At 43.2% G+C, this 17,354-nt stretch overlaps 1 protein-coding gene across 10 annotated transcripts in view; it reads left to right on the top strand.

Moving 5' to 3' along the window:
* Positions 1 to 17,354, top strand: part of Tenm3 (teneurin transmembrane protein 3) — a 458,688-nt gene that overhangs the window by 109,622 nt on the left and 331,712 nt on the right. Inside the window, exon 1 of one of the 10 annotated variants that reach the window (XM_075986770.1) lies at positions 13,768 to 13,824. The exons of 8 other annotated variants lie outside the window; for them this stretch is intronic. The gene's annotated coding sequence lies outside the window, so the exon portion shown is untranslated. Of the gene's footprint in view, positions 1 to 13,767; positions 13,825 to 14,411; positions 14,542 to 17,354 lie in introns of those variants that run through there. One more of the 10 variants, XM_075986769.1, reaches the window with a different exon arrangement.

Genomic DNA, 17,354 nt, shown 5'->3' with positions numbered 1-17,354 from the left:
AACTTTCAAAACAATATTTAACTATACCCCATTTTACTATAAAATCTATTTGTGTGTGTGTGTGTGTGTAAAATAAAAATTGCTCCTAGCATAAATAGAGAAATATTTAGTATATTTAATATATTTGTTATTATGTATTTCATGCCTGTGTTTTAAATGATCTGGGTCCAATATTCATTTCCTGGTGGTAGTGGTTTTGTTATGTTTAGCTTAGCTTTTATTTTTAGTGATTCTGATGCGGCCCCCAGTAGGTGCTTGACCCTAGAGTTACATCTCACCCTCATGTGCAGTAATATGAATTATTTTCAAGGTAATATGTTCAGTGTCACACGTGTGGTGCTTTTGGTATTTTCTTAATTAGAGTGACTGATGGCCATAACCAAATGGCATTCAGCCATCAGGGAACAGAAACCACCAGGACTAGAGGGGGAGATGTTTTAACCAAGACATGAAGATCCAGGAAGAGTTATTAGCCAAGGACAGGGGCTCTAGGAAAAGAGAAGGAAGAACCTGTGGGTGCCACAATATATGTACAAAATCAACATTGCCGGAGAAGCGGTGTCATAAAGCATCTTACAAATTTGCTAGCGTTTGAGTGTTTTTCATCTTAGCAACAGAGATGTCCATTTAAGCTGTTTTCAATTAAAGAATAAGATGTTCATATTAAGTTTATTTGTAAAGATTTCTTTTTTGAATGCAATATGAAGAATGTAGCCGAGGAAAAGAAAATGAAAGTGGGCTTCATACTGCACGCCGTTGAAGAACGATGATTGAATTAACAAAGGTGGTGACCGCAACGATGGGACAGGGTGAACGTGATACAGAGCGCAGGCTAATCTGTTGTGCAGAATGAGGAAGAGAGTGAGAATTAAAGAGAGGATGCTCAAGAATTACTGGTACCTAAGTTTGTGTTTTGAGCATGGAGATGAATTGGACGGTCCCTTTTACAATACAGGGAATGCAGAAGGAGATAGAGGTTTGGGGGAAGGTTATTATTTTTTATTAGCCTGAAGATGTTGGATTTTAAGTTTCTGTGGGGAGAGCCTGTTGAAGACATTAAGTGATTGGCTATGAGCCTGGCTGGCAATTCAAGCCATAGAATAACGGAATTTGTGATTTAGATGTCGAAAGATGGCAATGACCTAGAAAGTCAGAGAGGGACAGAGAAAGAAGGGAGTGAGGGCGTTTAGGGAGAGGGATCAATGTGACACATGGCATGCTAGGAAAAGAACAGAGCCGTGTCTGAGAAAAATCAGACTGTTGAGTGTAAGATGCAAACCGGAATGGACTCCTTAAATGGGGGACTGGGGAGTTGGCTTTATTCTTTAGTCGATATGAACCATTTGATGATTTGAGCTGGGAAGACCATTTGCAAATACGTCACTAGGAAGATTTAGGTAGAATATGGATCGTAATGAGAATGCAGAAACCATCAAAGAGGTTTCTAAGATTGACGCAATGAGATGTAGAGATGGGGGCTTTGAAAATAAAAAGTGTAGATGGGAGAGGGGGCTGTGAACATAGGCGTGTTATGGAATAGTCCTTTTCACCGTGTGAAGATGTGTCACTGTAGCTGGTTTGATAAAGAGCTAAGCGGTCAATAACTAGGCAGGAAGTGTAGGCAGGACTTCAGGACAGAGAGAGCTCTGTGGAGGAGAAAAGTGGCGTGGCCAGACCAGCATGGAGAGGAGACAGGAGGTGCAAGATGGAACAGAGGTTCACGCCACAGGGCAGGACCTAGGTTTTAAGTTATGGGTTAATTTGAGTTATAAGAGCTAGTTGAGACAACCTAAGCTAAATAAAGGCCAAGCTTTTATAATTAATAAGCAGTCTTCGTGTCATATTTTGAGGACTGGCAGTCCAAAACAGCCTGTTACATGGAAATGCTTCTGAGTGCAGATGGCAAGAACCAGGAAAGAAGACGATGTTGAAAATGATGAGAGATTTGGGGTGGAGAGAAAATCACAAGAGTCTGGCTTGGGAAAATATGTGGGTATAAAGTTATGGTTTACTTCATAGAATTATAATTAAAGTTTGCATATCAGTGTATTTTATTTTTATAATCTTTTATTATTGTTTTTGTGTGTCTGACGTGTATGCATGCAACTGAATGACTTGCACCTGTGGGGGGGGGCACATGTATGCCACATCTGTATAGAGGCTGGAGGATAACCTCCAGTATTGACCCCACCTTCCGCCTGGCTCCAGGTGGATTTGGGGATCTGAACACTGGTCCTTGTGCTTGCACAGCAAGCACTTTCGTCCACTTAGCCATCCCTCCAGCCCGTTCTGTTTATTTTGAGTTTTTCAAATTTCACCCCCTATGCCGACCAGATGACACCGTCTTTGCCAAACAGTGTAAGAACGACAACCAAAGACACAGAAATTCATTCTAAAATACAGCTGAATGAGAGACCTCAGTCTCCTTGCCAAGTGATGGCCAGTCATCTTTGCTGGGTTGGCCAGTGTGAGGAAACCCAAGAATGCAATGCAGCCTTCACAGCTGAACTTAGAATCTGGGCGGTTGGCCTTTGCAGGAATCCGCAGAACCCTGGACGCAGAGACGATGTGGGCCATTTCCATAGGGACTGCCAGGGCACAAGTGCTTCTTTGCTGGTATCTTTGAAGTCCGTAAAAACAAATCCTGGACGTATCCCAAGAAGAGGCCGATGCAAATTCAAGCACATCAAGAAGGCTAGATGCCGTTTCCACTTAAGTAGCAGTCTGTTCTGGGGGATCATGGGAAGTATTGTCACGGTCTTTTCTGGTGGTCCTCGCCAGTGCCGTGGTTTTATGGAAGTTATGGTTTTGCTCAGCAGAGTCAATTCTCCCTGCCAGGCTGCTAGAGAAAACTATTTCCCTCCGGTTGCCTTGCTTCAGACGGTCTACCAATACAGTGTTTTTATAGCATGACTTCTAACTTTAGTGTTTACACTCCAGGTGAAGCTTCTCGTTTGGCATCTGAGAACGTGAGTCTGTTGATATTGTTTGCCGCTTTTTGTAAGGGACTCAGTCCCTGCCACCCCAAGAAAAAAACTGTTTGAATTCCCAGTGAAAAGAAAGACAGGAGTCCCCAGCCTGTCGACCTAGTGTGAAGATGCTTTTTAAAAACCCTGGCAATTGAGAGCTGCTTATAATATGGAGATTAGACATTCTGTCTCCAGCTTGAGAACAGGGCTGGCATCAGCTAACAGGCAACTGCGGGCCTCCCTGCCTGCCTTCCTGGGGCCAGAGAAAGGCCCCAAAGGAGCAGCTGCCAGCAGGGAGGAACGGGAGAAAATGGGAAATTGATTTGAAATAGGATAGGAGAAAAAGCACAAGAATGAATTTAAGAATTTTTCAAATATTCCCTTTTTAGGCATAGGCGGTTGCTGCCTCTGCAGACGAAGGTAATCTTTAGTTCTTCCCTTGCGAGGGAAGAAAGGCGGTGAACCTGCAGCTAGTTCAGGCAGCCGAAGGACCTGAAGCCGGTTTATTTCTTCATAATTGGAAGAAAATTGATATGGATTAGCGCTCTACTTTATTTTACTATTCATCTTGACCTCTTGGAAATAAAGAGTTGAATATTATAAACATTCTAATTTTAGAACGAGGAAAGCAGGTTTTTTTTCTCCTACTAGGTATAATGATATTAATTTAAATCTCATGGTAATCAGAGGAGGCCGGGCGGCTTCGTGTTTGACTGTGAAGCTGGCAAGGACTCTAATTTTCTAATGACAGCAGATCTCGCCTCTGCCGATGCCTGTGGGCACATCTTACCGCCTCCCTCTGAGTCTTTGCTTAAGGAGGCACCATATTAACAATGTTTAGAATCACTAATAAGTAAGGGATAGGTTTGCCTCATACAAAGGAGTGCGCGGCCAGGTGTGCAACGCTCTGAATGTAAAATGAACGAGTGTCCGCCTCTGGGTAGCGTCACCCTGATCCTGTGGCAGGAAAGACCCAAAGCAGAGAGGGGTGGGTTTCCATTGGGGCCTGACATGGGCTGATACTGTGAGATCCCTTTGGGCAGGAAATAGAATGATGCATTCAGCCTTCAGTGATGGAAAGACTCCTAATAGTAGAGCCCCTTGCTTGAAGCCACTGAGACGATGTGGAGTCATTAGGGCAAGCCTTGGAGCACAGGGGTAATATGTGGGATCCTGACAGTTACGTTAACCACAGAGCTCATCATCGAGGCCTGTGGACCCCTGGGATTGGAAGCAGCTGACGTCTTTCTAAGCACCCACGACATTCTATCCCCATGCAGTAAAACCCAACCAAAACAACAAAACAGCAATAACAACAAATGAAACTGAGTCAGAAATGCTGGTAAATGCTTGTAATGCCAACAACTGGGGGTTGAGACTGGAAGATACAGAGTTCAAGGCCAGCCTTGGCTACTTCTTTCCAATATGGGGTAGCAGCGGCTCGGGGAGGGGAGAGGGAAGGAGGGAAGGATGGGGAGAATGGAAATGAATGACTATTTAAAGGATAAATGCAAGTCTCAGAAGACCCTTTTTACAGAGGGAAGAGTGTAGATTAAGACATCCAACATCATAAATGTAGGTGGAGGATTTCTCGACTTCTGGGGATTTGTGATGTTTCTTCCCGCCATTCATTTTGTCATTTCAAGGTGATATATACCATATCTGTATGTAGAACTTAATTTTTTGTTTTTATTCTCTTTTTGTAAACATTTTTTAAGATTTTTGTTGTTGTTGTTATTTTTAATCATGTGTAAGGAAGAGTTGGCGCACATGAACACAAGTGTCCCCAGAGGTCGAAGGTGTCAAATCCTTCTGGGGCTGGGATTTTCAGGCAGTTGTAAGCCTCCTGGTGTGGGGGCTAGGGAACGAACCCAGATCCTGGGGAGGAAGCGTGTGCTCTTAACCACTGCACCACTTTGGTTTTAGCCCTGGCTGTCCTAGAACTCTGTAGACCAGGCTATCCTTGAACTCAGATCCACCTGCCTCTGCCTCTGGCTTCTTGGATTAAGGGTCTGTGCTACCATACCCTTGCTAAAAACTTATTTTTTTTAAACATAGGCTCTCACTATATATGCCAGGGTAGCCTTGAACTCACAATGCCAGGACTCAAAATGCTAGGATTTCAGGTGTAGGCCCCCACGCCTGGCTTCGGTCTGGGAGCTATTGATGTGGTCTTGCTTCATCTTCCTTTCTTTTGCTGTGAGTCCGCGATGTCATCTGCACAGGATGTTTATTCGGTTACTTTAGAGTAGGGATGAAAAAACATATGTAGTAATATGGAGCGGCGGCGGGGCTGCGTCCCCAAAACCCCAGCCGCCTGCCCGGCTAGCTTATGCCCCGAAATAATTACACAGACACTGTATTCTTTTAATCACTGCTTGGCCCTTAGCTCTAGCCCTTACTGGCTAATTCTGATATCCCAATCAACCCATCTCTAATAATCTGTGAGCACCGGTCTTACCGGGAAGATTCTAGGTGGAGCTTCATCGCGTGTGTCTGCCCGGGATCGGGGCATGGCATCTCTCCTGAGGCGTCTGCTCCCGAGAGGAGAGCTGTCGGGTCTGAGCTCACTTCCTCTTCCTCCCAGCGTTCTGTTCTACTTACTCCTTCCACCTATCTCCTAACCAATGAGATGGGCCAAGGCAGTTCCTTTATTAGCCAATGACCTTCCTCCATCAAACATACCTGTTTATCTGAATGCCAATCAGTGGTTTTCCTAACACGGAAGACAAGACTTCATGGTTTCTTACAATTGCTGGAGATGATCCTCAGCAACAGCATACGCTTTTTATTGTATAAATGTCCCACTGTAATTTAGAACTTTTCTCGCTATCATAAATTACTATTAAGCGCACTCTAATCCAACTGCACTTTCTGGTAGGGAATTTCTAATTCGAACCGTCCTGAAACCCGCCAGAAAGTCTTTGAACCAGGCTTACCCGACATCCCCTGTGGAATCCAGCTCCCCTGAAGGTATGATTATTTAACATGGACTTGTGCCTACCACTGAGAGCCTTTCAGCTCATCCAGTCCGCTTACATCATCGGAATCAAACCTGTCTTACTGCTGTTGAAGTGACATCCGGATATATCGACCTAATGGGTAATATCATAAAATTAATTCCAAAAGACCCTACCTTGCTCCACCTTAATCTTTGAAGTTCATTTAAATGATCACGCAGCCCAAACTTTTTGTTGAAAACCTTGCAAAGGCGCTTGGCCAGGAATAACATAATTTTGTATGTGTTTTCCCAGCGGTTTCCATTCTGAAGTCAAATTACCACCATGAATGATGGGCTTTGAAGTGCCTGGGTTGTCTGGTGTCAGAATCTTCACGTGGACTTGTACCCCAGCGGTCACGATCCCTTGTTTATCGAAGCCTCCGAAGCCATGGTCAGTTAGCTTAGCATCAATTAGATGCCCTTATTTTGTCTTCCAGTGTTTCTGGCAGACCTAATTCCCTGCACCAGTTCTCTTAAGAGAAAGAGATAACACTGAACGTTTACAGTCAGTTAGAAGCTGAAAGCTCCCACGATGAGACAAACAACTGGGATTCTCCTTACCCAGAAATCTGAGTCCACCTGTTATTAATACATTTTTTTCTGTATACCTTCTTGTTGTCATGCATGAATAAAAAGAGGGATAAACCCTCCTATATTTTATATGAGTTTCCTGTTGCTTCTACCAAGACACTAAGCACACTTGATTTTTACAGATTGGTACAGATCATGTGTAGAATTTTGTCTAAAAAAAAAAAAGGAAACTGCCCTCCCCCCAGAACATTTAAATAATGAAGTCACAGTACTTTTCGCCCAAGTTTTAAACCACCTTGTCGTGTGTGGCTTAAGGAAGTCCTTAAGTTAAAAATACCGTAGGTGTTTTGAACATGTAGTAGTCATTCAATAAATGCTAGTCGAATTAAAATATAGAAACTTTGAAAAAGAAGGAAAAAAATTTGTATTTTCACCAGTCTCTATCCATTTCCTCACATCCATTTTTTTGAACAACTATTAAAGCTGACATTCACCCCATTATTGTTCTAGAAATTATTATCCTTTAGCTCACAAATTGCTTCTTGTGGCCCACGTTAAGAGCTTCCGTTGTCCTAAGTATTCATCTGTAACGTGGAGTCTTCTTAACTGTCACCAACCCGTTCCCAGCCCCAGCTCCTGAAGCCTTCCCTCCAGGGCTGGTCATGTCACACTGCTCCCTTTCTCCAATTTCCTAGAGGTCGCCTTCTGTCTCCCTAGCGGTGACCTTTCCTACACGGTGCTCACATGTCAGGAATGCCCAAGATTCAAGCTGGGTGCTTGACTTTCTCAGCACGTTGCCTCTAGATCTCAGCTGTGATCATTGATAGCACCCTACGGGGCCGGGCCAGTGACTCCCTGGTGCAGAACTCAATCACCCCTTCATCTCTGTCTTCAGGCTGGCGTGTTTCACAGGCAGCTGGTGAGATTTTCTCTCTCTAAGCTTCGTGTCCTTACGCTAAACTTTATTCTTTGCCCGGGCCTCTATCTCTAGTTGAGGCTTGGAGAATTTTTGGTTCTTGGCCAGCGCCCCTTAGAGAAGAGCTATCAAGACAATGAAAGAGCTTTTTTAAAGTGATGTGCAAGGAGATGGTAAAATTACAGTAACTTGAGTTTAGCCTGGCCGTGGATTTTAAGGGAAAATTGAAGAATAATCATCTTCAAGTTCATGAAGGGCCCTTATTACTGAGAAATGGTGGCTATCTGTTCTGCACTGTTCTACCCATGGTTCTAGTGAAGGCATTGGCTATAAATGGTGACTTCAGGGGATACCCTCAAAACAAAGTAAACACTGTCATATATTACTTGGAAAGACACGGCATAGTACGGCTTCTCAGAAAATTAATTTTTCAGAACGCAGTGTTCATTTTCACCAACTATATCTGAGACACATCTTCACCCTAGATTATGAATGATGTCTGTGTCCAGTATTATAATTTTGTGATTTTATGACCAAAATATATGTACTATAGAATTTATAATAATGACTTGAACTGTTATCAATGGTGGTAAGCGACATTAGGTCACAACTTTTGTAATCCAAAATGTATACATAGTGGCATGCATGGGTGGGATTGTAGAAGCAGGGAAGAAAGAAGAGAGATGCAATAATAGCATCATCACAGTCTAGATAATGCACACATCTCAACAGTTTTCATTAACGAGGCTTTTCTTCAGTCTGGACTGTTTGTTCCCAGTGGTCCCTCCATCCCCAAGGCAACAGCTACTTAGTACCAAGTTTGTCCATGTTAAGGAGTTAGCAGAGGAATTGTTCATTTGCCAGACATTTTCCTTACCCAACCATCTGCATCTCTGTGATGTCTTTATGGTCAAGAAGGAGTTAAGGACAGGACAACCAGCGGCAGATCATGTATGAAGATTGATAGAAAAGGATATTTATGGAGCTCCGTGGGAGCACACGGCAGGACCCTCTGTCTGGGCTTGGCCAATCAGAAAAGGCTGAAAGGAGGAACTTCCTCCTATGTCACATGGTGAGCAAGCTGTGATTGGTCGTGTAAAGAGCAGCCATGAGCATATAGCAAAGTGATGTGTGGAAAAAAATGCTTTATGTTCACAAAACAAAAGAACACACTCATCAAACGAAGGAGCGTATTACAAACATGTTTTATGGGGGTATTTCGTGGAAACACCACAAGCCAACCCAAGGTCGACTATCTATTATTTGTTTGGCAACGATCCAGAAATGATTTGTACTACTGATCATCTGGAAATTTTTGATATGATAAAATTTAAAGGGTAAGCATCAAAGTTTCTATGACTTCTGTGTTGCGTTCACTCCATGGAGGAACTGGCTGCTACTCTCACCTCGACAGGCAGCATCTTCTCTGGCCACGCGCATATCTCCTTCTCATGAATAAGTAGTTCTTGGTTTTCCGAGGCAAAGGGAAATACTTGTCGTAATGTAATGTTTGTGAATTCACAGACATGCTGCCTAGTGTTTGACATTAACTAAGATGGTTCTGAGGCCAATGTTTTGTGGCATGGGAAAGGGGGTGGTGGAAAATGAGTGGTCCAGATTGATGACAAGGCTGTCGAATCGAAATCATTCATTCATCTCGGGTGTTTAATTGAAATCATTCATTCATGCTTATTTATCACATCTCTATTTATTAATCTCGAACCCGTCAGAGAATGCATGCAAAATGTTCCTCCAAGTTGTATTCCTGTTTGCCAGACCTAAAATGAGGTGAACCCCAGTAGGTTGCCATGCATGGATAGACACTGCCATCCCTGGGTGGGCCTGGGAAATAGTATTGCTGCCTACACTCAAGTGCTAGAGATGTATGGTGCTTCTTCCATATTGGCCTCTCCTGCATTTCTGGAGCCTGGTGCTTCACCAATGGAGTGAGGTTCTATACTTCTCTGTACTGGAGACTGCTTTCTAATGCTGCCTTTGGGTGGTGTTTGACTTTGTCTCTCAGTTCTTGCTACACTCAGTTTCTGGCGTCCCTACCCCTACCTAACTCCTGCTGATCTTCGACTTCCACTGGACGCCTGCCCTGTCCAGTGCTCCATCAGGTAGGAATGATCCCCCATTCTCACCCTGTTCTCTAAGACTTGGAAGCTTGCCAGTAAGGAGGCAGGAACTCACCAAGCTGCTTAGAGAGCGTACCTTGCTTGATTGCCTCCTGCAAGGAATCCAGACCTCATCAAATACCCAAGCCCTGCTTCCTCCTCTCCCCTGTCTGTACAGACTGGCAAGGACCCAGAAGGTGGCTGCCCAAGGTCGTCTGAATTAAGACAGAAATAAAGACCAGTTTTTCTTTGGTACACAGAGGCATAATTGCATAGCCAAAGGGAGAGTTTCAGGTCTTTATCGTGTACTGGATTTAAGACACATTTGGCTTCTTTTGGTGAAATAATTTAATGGCTTTGAAAACAAAGAAGCTTACATTTCAGAAATGATTTCTCATGTGGTTGTTTCATATTGTTGTAAAAATAAATATGTATATTGTAGGTGGAATTCCTGTTGGTTAAAGAGTCACCTGGATAGGATACTGGCTCTTTAGATTTGTTTCAGAGACCCATGAAAAATTATGATCTGGCCTTCCTCTCAAGACTATTTTCAATGCTTTATTTTTTTTTGTGCATTTGGCCCTTTAACTTTATTAGAAAAAACTTGTTTGCCAAAACGAAATAAAAATCTAAAATTTTATGCCCAACATGTGACCAGAGTACTTGTATAATTATTATGTGCCAATTGATGTCATTATATATCAGTTATTATATATGTCAGTATATGTTAGTATATTGTAATTTTGATAACAATTTCTTTGACATATTCTAAAAAAGAAAAAAAATTAAATAAAGGTAAAATTCTTAGCAGAATCCTTCTGGTGACAGATACTGCTACATGATAATCTCTAAATCAACATTTAGGAATGTTTTATGATCATTTTGTTCCTCTACAGAATTTGCAGCTTGCAGACGACACTAATGTTGGCACACCTTTCTGTTTACTCTCTTGAAGTATTTTCAAAACATGAGAAACACAGTACTAGGCCTCTTTGTTCCCTCATCTAAGAGCGATAGATTATCATTTGTAAGCTCGGACGTCATGCTTTAAAGTAGGTGATGTAACTTGTCTCGATACATTTGGCATCAAAAGTGAGCAACACATTTAAAACCAGTTTAACCATTGACTCAAATCTGCGATTCAGTTTTTGGATTCAAAAGCCCCTCACCCTTGGGACTTAGCCTAAGCCCTGGCACCCTGTGAAGATTAGGTGTGTACACTCTGAACCTCCTTAGGTTCCAGTATCTTCATCTTTAACATGGAATATTACGACTACTCCCACCAACTCAAAGGGCCTTAAAGAATTTAAGTGGGATGTGTCAGGCCAGGGTGTCGCATTGGTTTACAACTCCAGTGACCCTGGGTTTGATATCCAGGACAAAACCGAAAAATGTATGCACCAGATGCTCAATATAATACTCTCATGACATACGATGGTATAAGTGTTTGAGTTTTATTTTGTGTGAGTATTGCGGACAGTCTGGTTGCAGTGCTTACTGATTATCGGGGAATATAATCATCTTAGTTTCAGATGCAGCCGGACTCTTCAAGGCTCCAGGCCTAAGTAGGGAAAGACCAGAAGCACTTTGAATATGAAGCTAAGTTAGTAGCAGTTTGAAGTAACAGCTCATTCATGGGTCCTTTAAAAAAAAATACAATTTGCTTTGATTTGGTTTGGTTCATGCATTTTTAAAAATCTTCCTTGTGGTGTGCAGTCATTAGGGTTTTATGCCTAAAGAACTGAATTCAGTTATAAGTAAAATTCATTTAATATTGCAAGTATGATTCCATGTGGTTATTTATTCACAACATAAAATAGCCACATATTTCAACATATTTAATAGTGTCTGCTCGCGCAACGGTAGGGAATTCTGCAGATCCACGACAGGAACTACTTGAGTTGTGAAAGGCCGTATCCATAATGTTAATTAACCCCAGCATCATCAATATGGCAAATGATGGTCGAAGAAAACAGGAATTGAATTTGCGCCTTTTGCCTGCACGTTTCCCTGTGGGACTCCTTGGTGGGCGCTTGTATTTTGAAGGGTTGTGACTGGATGCGTGGATGGGTGTGGTCACAAAACCACTATTTTCCTTGGAAGATATAAGACCCATCTTTCATGTTTCAGCGTAGGAAATAGTTTAAGAACATCTCCTCTGTCTCCTCCACATCGGCAGCTGCTGCCACTCTTCAATCTCTCTGAAAGTCAATCCTTGATAATTCTCCAGAGATACTGTCTTTGTCTCATTTGTAATCATCATTTTTGCATTCAGAAAAGCTAGGAGTAGATACACATGTAGCATATTTGCTATATAAAAATTTGCCTAACCTGGATCTGATACTTATAAATGGGCATTGCTCAATTAGCATTTTAAATTGGAATTTTAATAAATGCTATCAATCAGTGACCAATTTGCATAGCATTTATCTGGGGGAAATGAGCGTGCCAAATATCGGTCTTAAGATTCATCTTGCCCCAAACTGTGATTTTATTTAAGCTCATTCATTCTTCCATGAGAAGTCCATCTTCCCGTGCTCTCGTGTTTTGGTCCAATTCTGCAAATCTGTGGTCATCAAATTCAAGAGATACATTTCCCAAGGACATACAAGCCCCTGGGTCTTAGCAAATGCGAACCGTTCAGTGTTCTGCCTAGTTAATTTCTCTAAGACTCCAAGAACAGCGACTCCTTGCTCTGTTTTCAGGTTATACAATGCGTATTTGCAATGACTTGGGGCTGTCCACTCCGAGAAAAGTCGAGTATTACAAACTCTGTGAAATGATTCTTTTCAAAACAGTTGATTGAAGAAAGTATTTATTTAAGAGCTTGGAATTTTTTCGGTGCCCTACAAAATGTCTATTGTTCTCCTTTTTGACCCAATTTTGCTACAAGAGAATTTCAGAACCTTGAAATAACTTCAAATTTTAGACTGTCAAAGGAATGTCTAAATTTTAAGTAATTGCTATTTGAAAGTAACTCCTATGATATCTTAATTAAAGATATTAAAGGTCAATTAAAAGATATTAAAGGCCAATTAAAGGTTCTCTATCCTGATCACTCTCAACAGTCTGGAAGAAGGCAGTGTTGGGTGAATCACGGTGTTTACAAAGGCATTCACGATGACAGGGAAGAACAGAAAGATGTAGAAGCTCTGCTTAAAATATGGAGTCTCAACAGCTCTTTGTAGGTCCGATCAGGAATGTGTGAGAGGGGGAGTTCTCTACAGCCAAAGGTTTGCATTCACCTTTTTAGACCTTTCAATGTAAGACATGTCAAAGCTGAGGTCAAAGTAGTAGTCCTCCGCCCCCCCCCCCCCCAAAAAAAAGACAGACAAACATGGCTATTGTCGAATGCTGGGAATATGGAAAGTGATTATCCTTTTTCAGAAGAAATGGGAGTGGAAGTATGTGAATTTCTTGAAAAATAAAGGGAAAAAGGATAGGTTTTTTTCCCTGCGGTATTGTCTTTTGGGGTGTGTTTGTTTGTGTGTGAGAGTCTAGGAAGGAGAGTTAAAATGCAAAATGAAAATGAAAACTGGTAACATATTGATTAAAATGAGTGTTATAAAGTGTTCTAGTTTTCTTTTATATATGTGTATATATACATATATGTATATATGCGTGGGGAGAGAGAGAGAAAAAGAAAAAGAGAGAGAGAGAGAGAGAGAGAGAGAGAGAGAGAGAGAGAGAGAGAGAGAGATTGGAACGGTAAGAAAACAGTGGTAAATCTAAATCCTTGAACAGCTAGCCATTCTCGGCATGGTGGACGTAAGTGTTTGAAGGGATAGGTAGGTAGAATGTTCTAGAAGGAGAAATTTAAAGGAAGGCGGGACGTTGGACCGGAGGCAATGAAAAAAAAAATGATGAAAGTGGAACCTAAAGAGAGGGACAGTTTTGGAAACAAAAAAATCTAAGCGCAGTAATATTGAAGCATGTTTTATTTTAAAGTAGAGCTGGTTAGAACACGTTAGCTGTTGCAGATCAGGTTAGCCAGCCCTGCACTTCATTCAGCGCTCATACCCCTCGATCTTAAGTATCCAGTGCCAGGGCCTCTGGTGACTGTCCCCAGCATCAGGGGAGGAGGGGGCGAAGGTGTCGATCACTAGGGCGCACTGCCGCCCCTGCGTCTTCCCAGGGCCGAGAGTGGCTGAGCGCCGTGACCGAGGCTCAGGGCGAGCGCGGGCTGCGCGGGTCCCCGCGGCGCTCCCAGGCGACACCCACCCACGCGCTGCGCACGCCGGGCCAGGCGAGCGAGACTCCGGACGGCGCGTGGACTCCTCCCGCCTGCAGGTACGAGCTGGCGCGCATCTGCGGGGACTTAGTTGGGGCCGACCCGCGGCGAGGTGGCGGTCTCCGCGGTGGGGTGGGGTGGGGTGGGGGATGCAGCCGACGTGGTGCGGAACGGTGATGGAGCCGGAGTCGGGATTCGGGATGCCAGGGAAGGAGATTCTTTGTAAGCCCGGGAAAGTAGCGCGGGTGGAGAATACGGACGCTTCCAAGAAGCACAGCAGCCTGCCGAAAGCAGTACGGGAGCACACACTGCTGTCTCGGGGTGTGCGCTCGTGTGTGTGTGTGTGTGTGTGTGTGTGTGTGTGTGTGTGTGTGTGTGTGTGTGTGTGTGTGCAGGGACGGCCGCTCCCTCCAGGGTCTCCGGAGCATGCTGGCCGAGCAGTTTGCGAGGTGTTTGCAGTCGGCTCCGGCTCGTGTGTGCATGTGTGTGCGCGCGTGTGCCTGCGGGAGCGCGTGTGTGCGTGCGTGTGTACAAGCTGTGGCGAGTGCCAGGCGGCGGCCCGGCCGCGGCGGGGCCCGGCCCGAAAGGGTTAAGCGTCGCCGCCGCCCCCTCGGCGGCCGGGTGTAAACAGAGCAGCTTCAGCCTATCATGTCTGGCTGCCTCTCGCAGCCGGAGCCCCGAGCCCGGCGCTGTAACGCGATCCGCTCCAGACCCTGGCAAGTTGGCAGCGCCGGGCTCCGCTCCGCACGGCCACGGCAAGGGCTCGCGGCGGCAAGGTGGGTGAGCGCGGCCTGGGCGGTTCCACGCGCGGATTCGAGTGCGGCTCCACGCTCCCGGGCGCGCGGTAGCTGCGGTTCCGCGGTCCACGCGGCCCCCGCGGTGTGGGTCCCGCGTTCGGTCGTGCCCGGTGGCGTTGGGACGGGAGGAGGCTCCGCGCCGGTTGGAAAGCGGTGCAGAGGCAACATTAGCATCTGAAATGAGGTGGCTTGTTTTTTAACCCCTGAGGGGCCAGATTTGAAAGATTTAGAAGAGGTGGAGGCAGAACTTTCCCGAATACTCTTCGTCACCCGGAGTGGTGCAGGTAGCCTCGGGGAGATGGAGTCTTTTGTTCCCGGTATTTTTAATTAAATGGATTTCTAAAATGAGTAATATACAGTCCTAATCCACGAGGTAAAACTGCTTTCTTCTTCTTTTTTTAACCTCCTTGTGTTCTTTGACTTTTGCCATATATCTTTTGGAATTTGTTTGGAGCAAGTCTTAGCGGTCATGATTTTGAATAATTCATGTCAGAAATGTTTAAAAATCTGCTTCGAACGTAAATGAATCAACCTTTTGGTTCCATTAACCGAAATCCATCATACTAATTGCTTAATGGGGGGAAAGGTACAAAATATTCTCGCTAATTAAAAGGGCAGGTTTTCGCCTGCGAAATACTCTTGTCCCTTTTTGTCGTGAGAGAATTTTAAGGAGCACGCAGTCTCTAAAGAAATTCAACTTCACAGATGTACCTCGATGTAGATTACTTATGTGGAGAAAGAGTTGTGGGATAGTTGGGGAAAACTTAATGTAGTGCTAGCGAAAAAGGAATCATTTGCCTATTTGTGTGTGTGTTTTAATAAAACAAAGATCTGCAGCAGCTCCCAGAATGAGAAATCACATTTCCGCCCTCTCATGTGCTAGCGTGTATCTCTGCAATATCTTATAAATGATACATACCGATGCATGTGCCAGTGCTACAGAGTCGTTTTGCCTCTGAAAGCCTGCTATAATCAAATTTAGTGTTTTAAGATGGTGTAGTTGCAGATTTGATCCCCTTCCCCTAAAGTGGAAATACTTTCGGTAATTGAAAGCAGATTCCAGTCTGGCGTGGTGCAAGCCAAGGTTTTCATTTTTAAAATAAACCTTTTGTTCTCTGCTTTTAAATGTTTCGGGGAGCCATCCAGAGACCTCTGTGTGCTAATTATTAAAGTAGCTCTTGAGAAGGGATTGGAAATAGCCAGAGAAGGCATTTTAGAAACACTGCTAACTTAGAAAGCTACCCTCTCAGCAGGGTATTAGGAGTACAGCCTTCACACTGTCTGTGCCCCACATTTCCCCAGCAGATTCTCAGGCATTCAAGAGCAACTGTGATGTCTAAAACACACAACCCCCACCCAGAGCCCATGTGTTTACAGTTTAAAAACTTGGGGAATTTTTGTGTTCTCCCATTTTTAATCCTGTGATTTGCACAACCTAATGATGAATTTAAATCCAGTGGAAAAATCTGTTTAATTTAAAGAGATGTTGATTACATGCTAACTGATAGACTGAAATTTAAAAAAAAAAAAGATTGCAGGTTGTTAATCTGGTTCCTGTCTCATCTCTAGGGACTGAGTTTTAAAAGCTTTTCTTTTATTTTCTTTCTTTTTTGTCCCCTTTTTTAAAGGACTGAAATTAGAATAAATTTTAAACAAAGAGAAGATTGAAGGGGATGGAGACATAAGCCCCTCACCTACAAGGCTTGGACTCTATAATAAATTATGGAATCATGGTGCAAAAAGTTCACAGAGTTACACTTCCACCAATGATAATTGAGATCAGAAAGATAGAGATATATCCTGAATATTTAATCACTGGCTTTTTAACCCGTTCCACGGGTTATTAATATAAGAGAGTGTGAAGAACGTAACTCGTGGTTTGATTTCTTAGAAACCACTTAGTAGCTCTCTTTTACCCTTTTTTCTCACATCCCAGATAGGACTCTTTTGAACACATTTTGATCGATTTGAAGTGAATTTAAATTTAAGAGGTCCTCGGTTACTATTTCTCATGCAAAACTTCTCTTATAAAAATCATTTTAAAAATTATTAGGAAAATATTTACAAAAACAAACAAAAAAGCTCACCAACTTTTGGCAGTGTTTTGTCACATTTCATAGATACCAGTGGCCTACTGGATGGCCTGATAAAAAGGTAGGTTTTTTTTTTTTCAAAGATTTAGGGAGAGAAAAGAAAATTAGCATGGGCTCCATCGTGGATTTCTGAATACTGATTTCAGATAAAATCCTTATCTAAACATTTAACTTTTTTTTTTCAGTCTTTCTTTCCCTACTGGATTTTATGCCCGTCCATCTTTTTACTTGGCCAGGGGGTGCATGGGAACTTCTGTCGTCCGAAATAATACATCCAATTTATCACGGGACGTCTGCCTTTCAGGATGTAGACGAGTGGCAGAGGAGGCACTGTCTAATACAGTGATCTTGATAATTAATGCCATAAAATAGATTAAAATGCTGTATTCCAGGTATTCATTTCCTTAAAAGGGGCCACCAGAACAGCGTTGCTAAGCACCCATCGCCACTGCGAGCAACAAAAAATGACCCAAATTAAAGAACCTGCTCTTAGCTGTATTCTGGTGTTCTCTAACGTGCATTTCAAAGGGTTTAGCAAGGCTCATTCAATTAGTACAGAGAAAGGGACCATTCTCAGCTCTGATCAGCAATTATGAGATCTAGTGCTGGAGCATCAATTCTGTATGTTTGTCATTTATTTTGTCTCCTGGGCTTTAATTAAACAATTGTTAATAAAGATTTTCTAACAAACTACTTACT

The sequence above is a fragment of the Microtus pennsylvanicus genome, chromosome 9 (genome assembly GCF_037038515.1).
Source record: "Microtus pennsylvanicus isolate mMicPen1 chromosome 9, mMicPen1.hap1, whole genome shotgun sequence".
NCBI lineage: Eukaryota > Metazoa > Chordata > Mammalia > Rodentia > Cricetidae > Microtus > Microtus pennsylvanicus.
This window is presented reverse-complemented; position numbering and strand designations above follow the sequence as displayed.